The following is an 11,074-nucleotide window of genomic DNA, read 5'->3' as shown; positions in this document are numbered from 1 at the left end:
TCTCGCTCTGCCTCTCCCTCTCCCCCCCACCCCCTTGCATTCCTGCGCAAGCGCTCGTTCTCTCTCTCTCTCTCCCTCTCAAATAAATAAATCCTAAGGGGGAAAAACCAGCAAGGGACTCCTATTCTTTGTCACCTGTATCTGGCCTTAGTTGCTGCTTATCCTTACACCAGTTTGGAACCTGGGGGATGAGAAAAGGGGGGAAAGTTAGAATAAGGGACCCTCTCCCTTATCAACAGATAAGTTAAACTTTACCAAAATGTCTCTTCCTACCTGTCTTTTAAGGGATAACATAGTAATTTAGTGATTTATAGTCTTTGGGCAAAAGGTACTCTATAAATAAACAGCATATACTTTGCAGGTATAATTAAGTTACTCAAAGTAAACTCCAAAGGGTTTTCTTGATTTTACTTGATTACTCAAACAAACATTGCCATTTTGAAATTTTTCAAGAATGAATTGCTCTACTGCCTTCAGCTCCCAGCTAGATAATAGGTGTGAGGACAATCCTATACAAATCTTTGATGATGACTCGTGAGTAACCTACCCGCAGGAAAATATGATATCAAGAGGACTATTCTTTACATTTGTGTAATCTGAGAACACTGCAGGAGAAAGGAAATAGTTGCCCATTTAGACACAAATTATTAGAATGTATAAAAAATTTCTTTTTCCCAGAACTCAGTAGGCTGAGTGTGATTAAACAAGGCTGTGTTATAAGTGTGAACACATCCAGATTTCACTACTGCCAATTGATGGTGTTTTCATTGGAACAACTCTGGTTCCTCGCAGGAAGAAAGTTTTAAAACTTCCTTGCCAAATTTGACCAGGTCCTAAGTCAACATACACTAATGCATTCAGTGCATTCACTCTACTTCTACTGGCTTCTGAATGGAGAAAAGGGCCAAGGGGGCGGCACTTTACTGACTCTTCAGTATCCACTTATTATATTCAAAGTAGCTTTATTGATTATAAACCAGCAGAGAATGACCTACGTGTTATTCAGAAAACTGAAACCATGGTCTACAGTTATTCAGAAAACTCCACTCCCAGCAGAGACATTATTCCACTTTAAAGTGGGGAACAGTCTATTACATGTAGTACATATTTGCATATGTGTGAACTTGACAAATATTAGGAAATTTTGATGTTTATGATTACTGGGGCGCCTGGGTGGCACAGTCAGTTAGGCGGCCAACTCTTAGTTTTGGCTCAGGTCGTGATCTCATGGATTGTGAGATTCAGCCCCACATTGGGCTCCGTGCTCAGCGGGGAGTCTGTCTGAAGCTTCTCTCCCTCTGCCCCTCCCCCCACTCATGCTTGCTCACTCTCAAATAAATGTTTTTCAAAAATGTTTATGATTACTGATACTGAATAGAGATTATGAGTAGGATAGAATAATGACACTCCCTCACCCCCAAAGATATCCATGTCCTAATCCTTAGAATTGTGAATGTTGCTCGAAGTGGCAAGAGGAATGAAGGTTGCAGATGCTAATCAGTAAATAGATGATCCTTGATTATCCTGGGTTTTTCAGGGAGGCCCAATGTAATCACCAGGGTCCTTAAAAGTGGAAGAGGGAGGCAGAAGAGAGTCAGAGGGAGCTGTGAGTTGGAGGAATGATCAGAGAGATGCAAAGTTGCTGATTCTCAAGATGGAGGAAGGGGCCACAAGCTAAAGAATGGGGCTACTTTGACAAGCTGGACAAGGCAAGGCAATAGATTCTCCCCTAAAACGTCCACAATGAACACGGCCCTGCCGACACCTTGACTTCAGCCCACTGAGACTTGGGTCAGATTTCTGACCTTCCAGAACTATACAGTAACAAATTGAGTTGTTTTAAGGCACTGAATCTGCAGGAATTAGTTACAGGGCAGCAGGACACCAATACAATGAGTCTTGTTATTGTTTATTGGGAGATTCTAAAAGAGTGGGAGTTTTATACTTTCCAAATTCTATATAATATATACATAGTACCTTTCTAATTAGGAAAATCTCATGTTTATTATTTTTCAAATCATACTAAAATGGTAATGAAGGCAGTGGTAGTAAGTTTGAGCATTTAGGCTCAAAACTGACAACACCCTAATTGTTCCTTAAAGTTCTTAATATCACTTAGTGAGAAAATTGACTTATGAAGACTCACACAATAAAAAGTGGCAGAGCTTATTTTAATAGCTTATGAACAATTAAAGCTCCGTTTAATATTTATTGAGGACCTACGGAGTACCAGGCACCTGCTAAATAACTCCATCAGCTGACGTGTATCTTTTCCACAGAATTCCTTAATGGACAAAGCGTGGCATTCTCCACAGGACAGCGCGCAGCCACTTTCTGACACAGTTCTTGCTTGCGTTTCCCCCGAGGTGCTCGGTGGCTGTGCTGGTGACGGTGGCAGGCTGAGCCGTTTGGGAGGGAGGTTGTCAGACATGCTGAGGTGGAGTTATCCATGTCGCCACCCACAGAAGAGGTGGTAGCCCTGGTAGGAGAGGGGTCTGGGTGGGTAGAAGCAATGGACTCTTTCACAATGAATTACACCACCAGGGAGCCACAAAGCGTCCTTGTCTGTTGCAACACGCTGGTTTTCTTATTCTCCTTTGGTCATTTCTGACCAGGCCAGGTGGCCCAGAGAAAAGGCGGTGTGTCTGAAGGGGCGAGAACGAGCCACCTTTTTCTTCACGTGCTCCACACTCCACGGCATGTTCATAAGACTCCCAGTGCTTTGTCTAACCTAAATTCCCACATCCTGTTTCCTCTCTCCAGGCAGTTTGCTGGAAGCGCACTACCAACCTTTCATTCCCCATCTCACTCCTGAGCCTCAAACTGTCAACTCTCCATCTCCAGGCTATTCCCTCAGCTGGAATACCCTTCTCTTCATCGTAAATGGTTTTACCCTTCAGAGCTCAACTCAAATGCCAACTGCTTCTTGCAACAATAGGTGAAACTATGTGCCAAGGACTTTCTGATATACTGTTGAATCGGTTCCATTTGAGTCTTGCTTTCTCATCCTAAAGTGTGTTTCTTTGAACCCAGGGTCGGGACACCATTGGTGCTGCTGCCTAACACCTGCCTTCAGTCAGGACCCCTGGTTGGTGACCCCTGGCTCCTGGCTCCTTGCTCCCTTAGCTCTCTGCCTAAGTCTCTGAATTATCACTTATTTCAGCCTGCTTTACAATTAGCTACTGTTGTACCTGTTTACATCCTCTCTTCTGACCCCACTGTCAGTTTTTTTGAAGCCTGGCACCTTGTCTTATCCTCCTATGAGGTGTGTAGCCCCAACCTGCAGTATGTAGAGCTTTATAAACTAAAACATTTATGTATACTAAGTTACAGAACAGGTGTTTCTTCTTCAGCCTCTCCTACTCATGAATATTGACAGTCAAAAGCTTTCAAAAGTTTAGAATTTTCTTTCCCCGTTGCCACCAGTCTTAATGTGTAAAGTTCACACGGGTGTGTCACAGCCTGGGATTAGGAAATGCAACTAAAATTGTTGCTTGCTGCTACTATTTTTTTTAAAGGTTTAACTAGCAGGATCTGTTGCTTAATGAATTGGAGTAATGAACTTTGTAGAAATGTCTCTAGGATTTCAAGGCGCATTGGTGGATAATATCACTGGAGAGGCAGTGCAAGGAAATAATCATCATCTTCAGCTGAACAGAGACCACCCCCGCCCCTCCCAACTGAGCTCACTTTTGTCTGCTAAAACATGGGGGGCAGGGAACGGGGCAGATTCTGGGAGACTGGTTTAACCTGTTGGCTCTAATGCTCAGCTGAGTGAGGCAATGGTAGTTCAAGGTGGATTTGAGACTCTTTGCAGGCAGTTATTGAAGAGTTTCAAAGCCAGTTAAAAGAAGCACTGATGGGGGCGCCTGGGTGGCTCAGTCGTTAAGCGTCTGCCTTCGGCTCAGGGCGTGGTCCCGGCGTTCTGGGATGGAGCCCCATGTCAGGCTCCTCCGCTATGAGCCTGCTTCTTCCTCTCCCACTCCCCCTGCTTGTGTTCCCTCTCTCGCTGGCTGTCTCTTTCTCTGTCAAATAAATAAATAAAATCTTAAAAAAAAAAAAAAAAAGAAGCACTGATGCAAGTGAAAACTAAGTAAATTTCCCACAAGGACTTTGGTTGTTTGAAGAAGTGGGTCTGTTAATTCTCAGAGGACATAAACTGTTGATGCCTTCCAGGAATGGCATCTCCCCAAATTCTATTGCTAATTTGCCCTGGGTGAGGCAAAACTCTAGAAACTAATGCATGTTCACAAAATAAAAAACCTAATTTAAAAAATACAAAAAGATATCTCTTTTATCAAACTCTGCTTGTTTCCAGAGTTAAGGATTATGTTCTAGTCTTTGAAAAAAATGCTGTGTGTGTGTGTGTAAAAGTAAATAATTTTTCATTTATTTTACAAAACTACATAAATATTTAACTTGGAAAAACAAGAGAATATATTTGCCCAAAATAAAGCTTCCTCGTACCTTTTTTTTCTTCCTGAAACAAATGTTTCAAGAAGCAGAGACTTCTTTTTGTGGAATATGTTTTTCCACTTGCAAATGAGATGAAGGAATGAATTAAAAGAGCCATGACTGTCACTGGCGAGAGCAGAAAGTACAAAAATATCATTTTTCCTGTACCCTCTCTCAATGACCTTTTCCATCAGGAAGGAATGGTTGCCAGCACCCCTCCTGCTCTCTGGTGGTAAGAAGGGAGAGGCTTGCAAAGGCCTCGTGCTGCATATTCTGGAACCAAACATACTTAATCTTCATCTAACAAAGTAGAAAGGAAAGGCAGTCACCTACAAATACAACCGTTTTTCTTTCCAAGTCTTTCTCTCTGAAATAAACACCAGTTATAAAAATGTTAGCCAAAGAACACATTTTAGGATACCTAGAAATTTTTGAAGGGAGGAGGATGAGAATCCACTTCATAAGCTCTAGATTCTACTCACCCTTCCCAAAGGCCAATTTTGTCGTGGCTGTTTCGCAATTGCAATATAATTTCAAAGATTAGCGAACGTTTCTAAGAGGCTGGTGGACCAGGACCCTCCTAGCAATCATTTCAGAGAAAACGGAGTGGAGGGAAAAGAGGGGGAAGGAGAGGAGCAAAAATAGGAAAATTTCCAGACACATTCTTCAGGTTAATGTTTACTGACATAACTGGGCTCCGAGTCACAGTTAACCCAATCCTAATTACATTTCGTGGAGCAAAGTGAACCCTCAGCAACAGTGGTGCTCAAACTTTAGTCTATCAGAATCACAGGGTCTTGTTACAACACTGACTGCTGGGCCCTATGTGCAGGGTTTCAGATTCAGTAGGTTTGGAGTGAGACGTAAGCATTTGCCCTTCTGACAATTTGCCACGAGATGAAGAGAATATGGTTGGTCCGGAGACCCCACTTTGAGAACCATGGGCCTATAGCACTTAGTCACTATTCTGATTCTGACTGTGCTTCAGAAGACTCTTCTTTGGAGGTAAAAAATCCTGGATCCACTGAAACAAAATCTCTGGGGTTGATCTTGTCAAAGAGAAATAAATCTGGACACTAGTTAGAGCAGTCAGGGTAGATTTTATTCAGTAATACCTGTTGAGATAGGGAAGCAGGTCCAACATGAACTGAAATCAACTTTGCAAAACAAAAGGTAAGACAGAAACTTTTTAAAGTTGAAGTATGCTAAGGGAAAGGCATTGGGATGTAAGCATCCATGGGACAGGCCATCTGGGTTTGTTAACTGGTACTTATCCTGAGGAGAAACAAACTGCTATCTTTCTTTAAAAAGATTTTACTTTTAAGTAATCTCTACACCCAACATGGGGCTCGAGCTCAAAACTCTGAGATCTGGAGTCATGTGTTCCACCAACTGAGCCAACCAGGTGCCTGAGACTTCTCCCATCTTTAAAGCAGAAGGCAGTAGAACAACTTAGAGTGAGCTGCAGCCCTTACCCCTCTACAGGGACTGGGAGGTAGGGAGAGAGCTTTTTGAATGTTTGCATTTCAAAAGAAGATTCTTGAGAAGACTATTCTGGGTCGTAGAGATTTGCATCTCAAAGGGACAGAGAAAAGATTTATAGTTGCAAGCTTTCTAAAGTAACTGCTCTAAGAGAAGGTTTAGAGGCCCTATCTGCCTATCACCAGGTTTGGGCTAGAAAAAAGAGTAAACTCTCCTGGCAGCATTGAGCTTTTTCTCCAGCAGGAATTTAAAGGGGGCTGCTGTTATCATCCCAGGCATGCAGGCTTGAGCTGTTAGAAACCATGCTAGTGTTTCTTCAAGTCTCTTAGTGTGTGCGGAGGATGGGGTGAGGCAGGGGAGTAGATGAAATAACTTATGCAGAGGGTCTGTGGGCTTTACAGGCCAAAGTTGAGGCCTGGTTGAGAAGACTCAGAAGAGCCTGAGCGGAGTGTGTTCAAGAAAACAGTCTGGCTTCTGTATGCCAATGCTTGTCCATAGATGATTCTAGTGACCAGGGTTATAATAATAATAATAATAATAATAATAAATAAAATAAAAATTCCTACGGTAAGGAGATTTACCATATTTGTAGAAAGGCAGTTTGCTTAAATGTATTTCTAAGTTGTTCCTAATACACAACTGCAGAAGCGGTTGGAAACAGGAAGGATTTCTGCACTGCTCTGTGGTGTGGACACATAGCGTTTCAGAGCAGCTGCAATCACCTTGTATTTCATAAAGTAGCGTTTCATTCAAGTTCCAAGTCAAGGAAGATAAGGGACCAAGAAGTAACTGCAACAAACACCCTGAATTCTCTTTTTTTTCTTTAATATTTAAAAATATACTTTCAGGGACATCTGACTATTGGCTGTGAGAGACCTAGCGCAAGCCCTTACAGCTCCATGCCCAGAATTAGCCCCGCACGGAGGAAGGATCCTATCAAATGGCATCCCCTGGCTGCAGCATTTTTGTTCAGGGGAAGTTATGTTAAAATACATACCAGATGCAGCATTGCATGGGATAAGAACTAAAAAGAAAATGCAGCCTAACAGGGCAATTTCTTTGGTGGGAGTATGCTGATTGTGAAATCTGCTATGGACTATGTCCCCCCAAAATTCATATGTTGAAACCCTAACGCTCAACATGACTATTTGGAGATATAACTTTTAAGGTTAAATGAGCTCATAAGGGTGGGATCCTAATCTGATAGGATTGGGGGCTTTATAAGAAATGGGGGTGGAGATCTCATATGCATACACTGAGGAAAGGTCATGCAAAGACACAGGGAGAAGGCAGCCGTCTGCAAGGAAGAGGGTCCACACCAGAAACCAAATTGGCCAGCACCTTGATCTTGGACTCCCAGCTGCCAGAACTGAGAAATAGATTTCTGTTGTTTAAGCCACCTAGTCTATGGTATTTGGTTATGGCAGCCGAAGTAGATTTAAGACTGGATCAACTGTTGGTTCTTTTATTCCTTCCTTCACTCATTCATTCATTCCTTCAATCAACAACTGTCCCTCTTTTAGGCACTGGAGATTTAGTGATAGTTAAAGTTCTAGCTTTTGAGGGGTTTCTAATCTAGAGAGGAAAAAATCAAAACAATAAATAAGTATATGAGAAATGGTGGTCAGTGCTATGGGAAAAAATAAAGCAGAGTGAGGGAGATAAAGGAGTGGGGAGTGGCTATTTTATGTAATGTGGTCAGGAAAGGCCTCACTTATCAGATGACTCTTGAGCAGAGCCTGATGGAAGTGAGCCATAAATTATCTGAAAGAAGAGGATCCTAGGAGGAGGGAACTGGTGTATAGATCTGGAAGCAGAGAGCACTTGACAAGTTCAGGAAATAGCAAGGAGGTCAGTGTGGTTGGAGCTGACCAAGCCAAGGAGAGCATAGCTGAGTGATTGGGGTAGGTGCATTGCATAGACCCTTGCAGGTCTGTGTTAGGACACTGACTCCTACTCTGAGTAAAATGGGGAGCCATTGAAAAGTGTTTGAATGTAGGAGTGATATGAATTGACTTATATTTCAGAAGAATCCCTCTTACGATTGGCTAAATAGTGATGGGTTGAGGAAAAGGCCAGAAGCAGGAAGACTTGATGAAATTTATCAAAAGTTTTACTTTATTTTGGTTTGGCTTTTAAAACAGCTAATGGATGCATCTTGGGGGTGGAGGGCTTCCAATGATGATTTTGTTCATATTCTTGGGCTATTAACAGATGAAATAGAAAATAAATTGCATTTTTTTTAACACCCAGGAGCTAGGATTTCCCTTTTGACCTTAGGGTCTAGGATCTTTCTTTCTCCCCCCCCCCCCAATTTTTATTAAATTCTAGTTAATATTGGTTTCAGGAGTAGAATTTAGTGATTCGTCACAGTTCTAAGATTTTTCTAAGATTCACTTTGGTTCTTCAACAAACTCACCAGAGCCTGCTCAGTGACCTCTTTACCCCAATAAACCATTGATTTGCCTAATATCCTAGGGCTGTTGGCACTGTCTTCTGTCCAACTCCACCCTGCCTCTTGGAGCAGTACTTCTCACACTTGAAGGTATACCTAAGTCCCCTGGGGGGATTTTGTTAAAGTGCTGATTCTGATTTGGTAGGTCTGGGGTAGGGCACAAGAATTCTGCATATCTAGCCAGCTCCCAATGCTACTGGTCCTTGGACAATACTTTGAATAGCAAGGTATTAGGGTATTCAAAAGATCCTACACACTTCAGATTTTTTGTATGAGGAAAACAAAAATTGCATCAAACATGTACAATGAGAAATTTATTCTTCAATGCATTTCTATTGAGTGAGACTATGGGGGCCCAAATAGGAAACTGAATTATTTTTTCTTCTTTTTTCCAGGCAATTAACTTTTTTAATACAAAGATACTCTGTTTGAAGGGAAGGGGAATGACTTTTATTTTAATTGGTTTTTTATAATAGGCACTGCATTCACAGGGTTCAAAATATACGAGATATAAAATGGTCCCCAATAATATCTCCCAATTCTCACCCTCAACACCTAGTTCCCCTCTTCTGTATTCTTCTAAAAATATATTTACTTAGACTAAGTAACTCCATGTGTGTGTTTGTGTATAAACTTTGCCCCATTTTTTCACAAATAAACTGCCTACTATTCTGAAGTCTACTATTTTTATAACTAATAGAGATCATTTCATATCAGTACATTATTTTTCATTATGCCTATAACATGCCATTAAATAGCTATACTAGTTTATTTAACTAGTCTCAAAAAATAATTTTAAATTAATATAATCAGAACTGACAACTCCAAAAACTGCAGATGAAAACAAATTATAATCTAGTTTTCCAGCCATGGAGGAAACATATTTATGCACAAGATTAAGACTAGATTGTTATTATTGCTGTGATAAATTCAAATTTTTCTTAAATATTTCAAAAAATTGAAAGACTTAACTACATTTCAGTGGTGATATTTAAAAAAGAAAACAATGTTGATGTCTTCAGGTCCATAAGGGATTCCCTTGGGATTATGAGTGGTGTGTTAGAAAATTGCAGTAACTCATGTTAAAACAGTGGTGAATCACTAAAAAGCTTTGAAAGTATGTAAGTGTTATTGGAGAATTCCAAAAAATGTAACTTATTGCAGTGGAATTATTTATGCACTTAAGAGTCTTGCTTGCTTATATGTGAGCAGAATCAAATGTAATGATTCAGAAAATTCCATTCATGGCCTATCTGTATGATTTAGCCTCTTTACTAGCCAGACCTTCCTCTGTCCCTTCCTGAGTACCACTTATATTTTTCTACTGCTTGATATAGCAAAACTATATTTCTTTCAATTACCTAAATTCTAATTACCTTATTCTCCAGAATTAGTCATCTCTATCTTATATCCAGTGGGATCTAATTCAGTTTCATAGAAGGAAAGTTGATATTTGGTGGTGTTAGAAGTAGAGGTTTTTTTAAATTATAGAAATTATATGAATTTAAACACATGTATGTACAGATTCAATTTAAACACGTGTACGTATAAATTCATGTAACCACAACCATAATTAGTATACAAAACATTTCTACCACTCCCCCTAAAAATTCTCCCTTGTGCTATCCTTTTATTGACATCTCCTACCTCCCCATACAACAGCTGATAACCACTGTTTTTTGTCCCTATAACTTTGCCTTTTTGAGAATGTCATAGAAATGCATAATACAGTATGAAACTTTTTGAAACTGCCTTCTTTCGCTTAGCATAATGTCTTTGAGACTCATCGAATTTCTTGCATTTATTAATAATTTGTTCTTTTGTATTGCTGAGGTCTATTCTATTGTATAGATGTACCACTGTTTATTCATTTATTCAATGAAAGACCAGGAGTTTTCAATTTTTAGTGAATATGGGTAGAATTTCCATAAACATGTGTACAGGTTTTTGTGTGAACATAACTTTTAATTTTCCTAGTGTAAATATCCAGGGGTAGGGTTGCTGAGTCACATGCTAAGTGTTTAACTTCATAAGAAACTACCAAACTGTTTCCCAAGAATTTCTGTACCATTTTGCATTTCTGCCAGCAATGTGGGTTTAGATTATTCTACATCCTCTCTGACACTTGATATTAATCAGCTCCTTAAATTTTAGTCATTCTAGTAGATGTGTAATAATACCTCATTGTAGTTTTAATTTGTATTTCCTTAATGGTTAATGATATAAACATCTTTTCCCGTGTTTATTTGCCATTGTATATACTCTTTAGTGAAATGTCCAAGTTTTGTACTCATTTTTAGGTGTTTTTTTTTAATGAGTTTTTAAGAAATTTTAAAATTTGTATTTGAATGTAAGTTATTTGTCAGATATGTGATTTGAAATATTTTTTTATTTTGTAGCTTATCTTTTTATTCTTTTAACAGTGTCTTTCACAGAGCAAAAGTTCAAATTCTGTGCAGTCTAATTTATCATTTTTTTTCTCTTATGAATCATGCTTTTGGTGTCATGTCTAAGAACTTTGGCCTAACCCCAACTCATGAAGATTTTATCCTAAAATTCTATATTATTTTATCCTATCCTATGAAAGTTTTATAGTTTACATTTTATATTTAGATCTATGCTATATTTCGAGTTCATTTTTGCATAAAGTATAACTTTTAGGTTAAAGCTTTTTTTCCCCCA

Source organism: Ursus arctos, unplaced genomic scaffold, assembly GCF_023065955.2.
Source record: "Ursus arctos isolate Adak ecotype North America unplaced genomic scaffold, UrsArc2.0 scaffold_6, whole genome shotgun sequence".
Classification (NCBI taxonomy): domain Eukaryota; kingdom Metazoa; phylum Chordata; class Mammalia; order Carnivora; family Ursidae; genus Ursus; species Ursus arctos.
The sequence above is the reverse complement of the archived record's forward strand: the minus strand, read 5'-3'. Positions refer to the sequence as shown.